General features: G+C 36.6%; 1 non-coding gene across 1 annotated transcript; it reads right to left on the bottom strand.

The window, feature by feature from the left end:
• Window positions 1-6,421: 6,421 nt before the first annotated feature.
• Window positions 6,422-6,528, bottom strand: LOC112768753 (small nucleolar RNA R71). Its single transcript, XR_003186146.1, has one exon. It is a non-coding gene; the product is annotated as a small nucleolar RNA R71 (small nucleolar RNA).
• Window positions 6,529-6,749: the final 221 nt, after the last annotated feature.

A 6,749-nucleotide genomic window follows, 5' to 3' on the forward strand; every position in this document is an offset into this window, starting at 1 on the left:
AAATGATTGGTATGTATTGCAAGGAGCTAAGTTTGGTGTTTCACACCAAAACAATTTAAGGAGAATAAAGGATTCTAAGTTTGGTGTTCCACCAAAATCTCACTTAAAAGCACATTCTCACCTTCTGCATAAAGGGTTACTAGCTCCAAGCAATCTGATAAATCATTTAATCATTGTATGTTTCTAGTTTTTAGTTTTATTACCTTTAGCAAAGACTTAGGCTTTCACATATGGTTATGCATAAGAAACATGGCAAGGGACTAAGTTTGGTGTTCACACACCAAAGTAAGCTCAAACGCCTCTTGCACACTAACCAGTCATCTAAGGGCTTGAGAAACAAGCAACTTCCATTTACACTGCAGAAATTCAATCACTCTCTTGGGAGGACTACACACCATTAGCTGAGAGAAAGAGGAAGAAGCCACCAAGAGGTTGTATTGTCACTTAACTCCATCAGCATTGAATTGCTCTAAATTGGAAGTGTGAATATGCCCATTTTATTAGTAACTGTTAGTGTAGTAGTCTGTACATCATTTGTGTTTCTTTTAAAATAAGTGAACTAGCTTATGTGTATGCTTGTGTGTTCACTTTCACTAAACAAAAAGTATGTGTTGTCCCCTGCATCTTTAAATTCAATAAAAGAAATGCTTGAATATGAAGTAAGATGGTCTCTGTTAGATAGAAGTAGAATAAAAGTAAGTGGTGGTATGTGTGTGATTGTATAATAGCTCACTTTTAGTGAATAAAGAGCTAGGATATCTCCTTCTAAGTAAAGAAGTGGCCTACTGTCTATGAATCTCAATTGAATTAAATTCCTTGGTTAGAAAGAAAAACAAAAAGAAGGAAAAAAAAAAGATAGCCAAAAAGTGGTAGAACAAAAGGAAACAAAAAGAAACAAAGCTGGACACCAATAGCTTGAACTTTAAAATATATGTCTGTGATGTCTTTGTACTAGGATCTGCTTGGATTAGTAAGCTCTTAGGAGTGCATCAACACTTGGTGACTTGGGTTAACTAACCCGGGATCATCAGCTGAAAGTCCACTGTCAAGAGCAACCTAACTACAAGGCATTTAGTAGCCCAAAGAGGTGCTGGGCATCAATGTTTTAAGAAGGAATGTGAGCCAAGTGTCTATGGTGAATAATGTGTCAAGTATAAAGAAAAGAAAATGAACTTGCTACACATGACACTCAAATAAAGCTTATGAACAAAATAATAGCCAAGGATAAAAGAATAATGAGAGGTCATAGCAGTATGTTACTTGAAGCTTGATGGAGACTTTCTAGGCCTAGGAGTCAATAAGAAGTGAGTATTTGTATTTCCACACAAAACCCCATGAACTATCAATAACACTCTGCTAGCATGAACATCCTCTTCCATTTCATCTTTTCTTCTCAATAAATAATTCCTTGCTTGGGGACAAGCAAGTTTTAAGTTTGGTGTTGTGATGACAAGTCATCTTAGCCTAGTTTCACTAGCCTTTTTCTTTTGTTTTCAAGTGAATTATGCACTTTCTTGAGCTACAAGCAAGCCAATTGAGTAGATTTTCATGTTTCCTTTGATTAAATCAACCATGTATGAATTCATGCCATTTCATGAGGTTTTATGCTATATTTGTTGCATATTATGAAAGAATGAATATCTCATGATTTTGAGCATAGCTTTGATGTATTTGGTTGATTAATGATAGGTGAAGAAAGCTTGGAGAAAGGTTGAAGCAAAGAGGAATGGCTAGGAGTGAAGAAAGGACAATGGAATAAGTGAAATTGAACCAGGAAACAAAAAGCTGGACCTAAAGTTAGCATCAAACTTTTGCACAAACTTTTGGTTGAAAAGTTAGCCCCAACGTTAGCCCCCTAACTTGGAGGCTAACGTTGGAACTTGAAAATTCTCCCCTGGGCTCGCATGAGAAACTCCTCCCTGGCCACCTAACGTTTGCGCCAACGTTAGACCCCTAACTTGGAGGCTAACGTTGGCACATGAAAATACAAGGGAGAGGAGCAAAAGTTTGCGCCAATGTTAGCCCCCTAACTTGGAGGCTAACGTTGGCGCCACAAGCACACTAGGCAAGGCCAACGTTAGGGTCAAAGTTAGACCCCTAACGTTGGTGCCAACGTTCATATCAGCAAAATTGTGCTAGCTGATATGAAAAGTTGGAGCCAAAGTTAGACCCCTAACTTTGGCTCAAACTTTTGGTCCAACTCTTACAAAACTCAAACCCGGTTCAATTGGTTCACTTTGGTTCTTCTTCAAACTCCAAGAGCAATCAACCAAGGCCTCTTTCAACCCAATTCCACCAAGAACAAAGGCCCAACTCAAGGCTTGAAAATCATTTGAAGAAAGTGTATAAATAGGATAGAATTCAAGTTATTCGGGGAGCTTTTTTCCGGAAGAGTTTTCTTTTGAATTTTCATAGCTTTTGGCATAGAGTGATCTTTAATTTCTTTGTTTTCATTGCTTTCAATTTCAATTACACTTGTCTTGGATCTTGGATTGGAGAATTGAAGAAATTCTGTTTCAATCTCAATCTTGGATCTCTCTGTTTTCTTTACTGTTAATTGAATTTCATTTTCGGTTAATTGCTCTTCATCTATTCTCTTTGCAATTTACAATTCCCTTGCAATTGTTCTTATTGGATCTAGGAAGGCATTGAGATCTAGACTTAGTTTTCTAGTCTCTGGGTCCTGAGATCCAAATCTCCAATTTACATTCTGTTTCTTGCTTTCCATGTTCATTTACTTTTCTGCTATAAGATCCGATCCAATCCCAATTCCCTTTTACTCTTCTGTTTGATGCAATTTAACTTTTCCTTGTTTAATTTCTGCAAATCCACATCCCAATCCCCTTTACATTTCAAGCAATTTACATTCCTTGCACTTTAAGATTCCGCAATTTACATTTCTTGCACTCTAAGTTTCTGCCATTTAATTTCTTGTTCTTTAAGTTTCAGCCATTTATTTCTTGTTCTCTTTACTTCAATGCAATTTAATTCTGCAAGTCACAAAACCATCAACCAAATCTTGATTCGCTTGACTAAATCAACCACTAAACTAAAATTGCTCAATCCTTCAATCCCTGTGGGATCGACCTCACTCCCGTGAGTTTTTATTACTTGATGCGACCCGGTGCACTTGCCGGTTAGATTTGGGTGTTTTGGGAGAAATTTATTTTTCACCAAAATATCTCATCAATGAGTAATCTCAAGCTATCTCTCAAATGTTTATGAAAAATATTTTGGAAACATATGAAATTTGATCACAATGAAAGCTTATAGTATGAAAACAAGTTGTGTACTGAAACAAAGGACTAAGAATTCTATTTATTGGCATCCATGCACCCATGAATGTTGGGAGTGAATAAAAAGAACAAATGATTCAAAAACATACGCTCTTGATAGGGTCTTGTGTCCACAAGGACGAAAAGGATCGATCCTCAAAATTAAAGATCTATCCTCTAGTTTAAATTTGAGTGAAATATAGCACTTCAGTATGTGAGGATCGATCCTCCCATTTAATATAGGGATCGATCCTCTAGGCTTGGGTCCTACTCTGTATAATTCATTATAAAAAGATTAAGATCATCATAACATGATCCATACTCATCCTCAATCATGGATTTTCAAAATTACTTGTTAAAAATCGTTTTACTTTTACTAAAACACGATTTTATCTTGAGAGATAAACTTGATTTTTCCTTGACAATTAAAAACTAAAGTCTTACAACTAAACCTTATTTGTTGGACTTCTCCTTGTTATATAATCCTCATTTCGTGCATGATTGATTCCTTGAAGAGTTAGTGTTTGAGTTTGATGCAAGAATTCTCTAGGAAAAATCTGTATTTAACCGTGGTAAAACGGTAAAAATATTTTACGTCGAATCTTTGTCAAAACTTCTTTTCTTTGAAAATCACCCATCAAACTTGATGTTATATCATATAATATATGTCATGCAACGAGATTTCTATTTACCATATAGTCAATTAAGAGATTAGGTTAAAGTCGAGTAAAATATTAAGTTTGTTATTTTTCAAAACTATTAGTTATCTTACTAACGAAAATCTCATGTTGCCATTCATCAAAACACATAAGCATACATATTATGCAAGGTTAAGAATATGAATTTAACTAAGATAGAATATCTAACGGAATATCCATATATACCCGTAGGTATTTGATAAACCACTATTTTATGGTTTATCTTGTGTTTAATTGAGTGGTTTCATCAAGTCTTCACCCACTTATTCATACTAATTGCATGGTTTTATATTTCCCTTCCTAGTTTTGTTTTATGATTAAAAACTTGATTCCTAGAGATCTTTAATTAGTATATTTTAATTCTCCTTTATACCATTCGATGCCGTGATCCGTGTGTTAAGTGTTTCAGACTTTATAGGGCAGGAATGACTTAAAGAATGGAGAGGAAGCTTGCAAAAATGGAAGGACACACAAGAAACCAAGGAGATGACCAGCGAACACCGACACGCGCACATGGCTCACACGACAGTGCGGAAATGAGGAAATTACAGCGACGCGTGCGCGTGCCTGACGCATACGCGTGGATTGGAGTCTGCACAAAAGACGCTCATGCGTGGACGACGCGTATGCGTGACAAGGAAAAATGCGAAATGACGCGCACGCATGACTGACACGTACGCGTGACCTACGCGATATGCAAAATTAACAAAAAATGTTGGGGGCGATTTTGGGCTACATTTTGACGCAATTTTTGGCCCAGAAACACAGAATAAAGACAGGGAATAAGCAGAGACTCAACACACACATAGAGACACATTCACAATATTCTCATTAGGATAGTTTTTATGTTTTTAGATCTGAATCTAGAGAAAAATTACTCTTCCTCTACGTTCTCTTTACATTCCTAGTTTATTGCCTTTGCTTTTGGATATTGAAGAGTCATTACCTCCATTGAAGATACTATTCTAGTTTGTTTCCTTACTTGCTCTTTTATTTATTCCATATTCTTAATTCTTGTTTATAGTGGTAATTGGATTATTTTCATGGATCGTTGATGCAAAGGATTACTTTTATTTTGAATTAATTTTAAATCCCTATTTTATTTAATTTATCATGTCTTCTTCTTATATTTTTATGAGCGTTATATTCATGTCAATGGAGTAGATTCCCTACTTGACATGGGGGTTGATTAAAAGGAGACACTTGAGTTGGAAGGCTTAAGTGCTGAGTAAACTGAAAGTTATTGGCTAGTTTTGTATTTACTAACGCTAGACATTCCCAAGGGAGAGGACTAGGATTTGTGAATAAGAGTTAGCTCAATCACTTGACTTTCCTTTGTTTAGTAAGGGTTAACTAAGTGAAAACAACAACCTTTTTAATACTCACTTAAGAGATCCCAACAAGGATAGAACTTCCAATTAATCGTTCCCCCAGTCAAGGCTTTTTATTTAGAATATTATAAATCTCTTTTAGTTTTTATTGCTTTAATTTACAATTATTTAATCACTCATTATTCAACTCTCAAACTCTCTTGGAAACTCCTAATTAATAAATTAGCATCCTTTCTAGTAACTCGTTAGGAGACGACCTGGGACTCATACTCCCAGTATTTTTATTCTAAATTTTTGTGACAACTTTTTAAATTGGTGAGGTGGATTTTAGCTGGTTAAGAGCTATACTCGCAAGGCTGTTCTTACATTACAATCTCTTAATTGGCCTAATTTCTGCCATGCACCAATTTTTGGCGCCGTTGCCGAGGAGGTTGCAATTGTGTGCTAAATCATTAATTAGTGTACATATTTTTATTTTTATTTGCATATTTTATTTTTATTTTATTACCATGAGCTATATCTTTCTTTCATTGAATGATGCGTTCACTGTCTGATCCGAGCTTAGTCGCATTTGATCCTGAAATTGAAAGAAATATTTCATGTATTAGGTGAGCTCGACGTCGGTTAGCCTCTGAGGGTCGTGAAGTGATTGTTATGGATTCACCAGTCGGGCGAATCTGAACCGCCATCTGAAAGCAAAACAAGCTCCTTTACTACTGATTCAGTTGATTCACGTGCAGATAGAATGGCAGCACTTAGGAGGATTACTCTCCAGGAAGCTGGAGCCCCAGATTTTACAATGCAGTCGTATCAAGTGCATCATCCAACTTTGGCTGTATATTTTGAACTAAAGACTACACTAATCAACTTGATGCCCAAGTTTCATGGCTTACCTGCTCAGGAGCCCATCAAGCACCTCAGGAATTTTCAGACAGCCTGTTCTACTGTTAGGCGTCAGGGTGCAAATGAAACTTCTATTTTGTTAACTGCCTTCCCATTTTCTCTTGAGGGAAAGGTGAGGGAGTGGTACTACTCCCAACCTGAAGCGACTGTTACTAACTGGGATACGCTCAGGAGAGAATTTCTGGAAAAAAACTTTCCAGCTGAAGTTACGGATAGATTCAGAAAAGAGATCTCCTACATTGTTCAAGGTGAATCAGAAACTCTCTATGAGTACTGGGAGCATTTTAAAAACCTTCTAGACGCATGCCCTCATCACATTATTGACAGGCTAGTGTTGATCAGCTATTTCACTCAAGGCATGAAGCCTCAGGATAAAACTACATTAGATGGTGCTAGTAATGGTTCTCTGAAAAAGTACAAGACCGCAGATGAAGCATGGCAACTGATTAGCGACTTAGCTGAGTCCACCAGGAATCACAGGCACAGGAACAACCACTCAAAAGCTATTGTAGAAGTTTCTTCTAGCACTGAAACTACTACTC

This window comes from Arachis hypogaea, chromosome 17 (genome assembly GCF_003086295.3).
Source record: "Arachis hypogaea cultivar Tifrunner chromosome 17, arahy.Tifrunner.gnm2.J5K5, whole genome shotgun sequence".
NCBI classification, from domain to species: domain Eukaryota; kingdom Viridiplantae; phylum Streptophyta; class Magnoliopsida; order Fabales; family Fabaceae; genus Arachis; species Arachis hypogaea.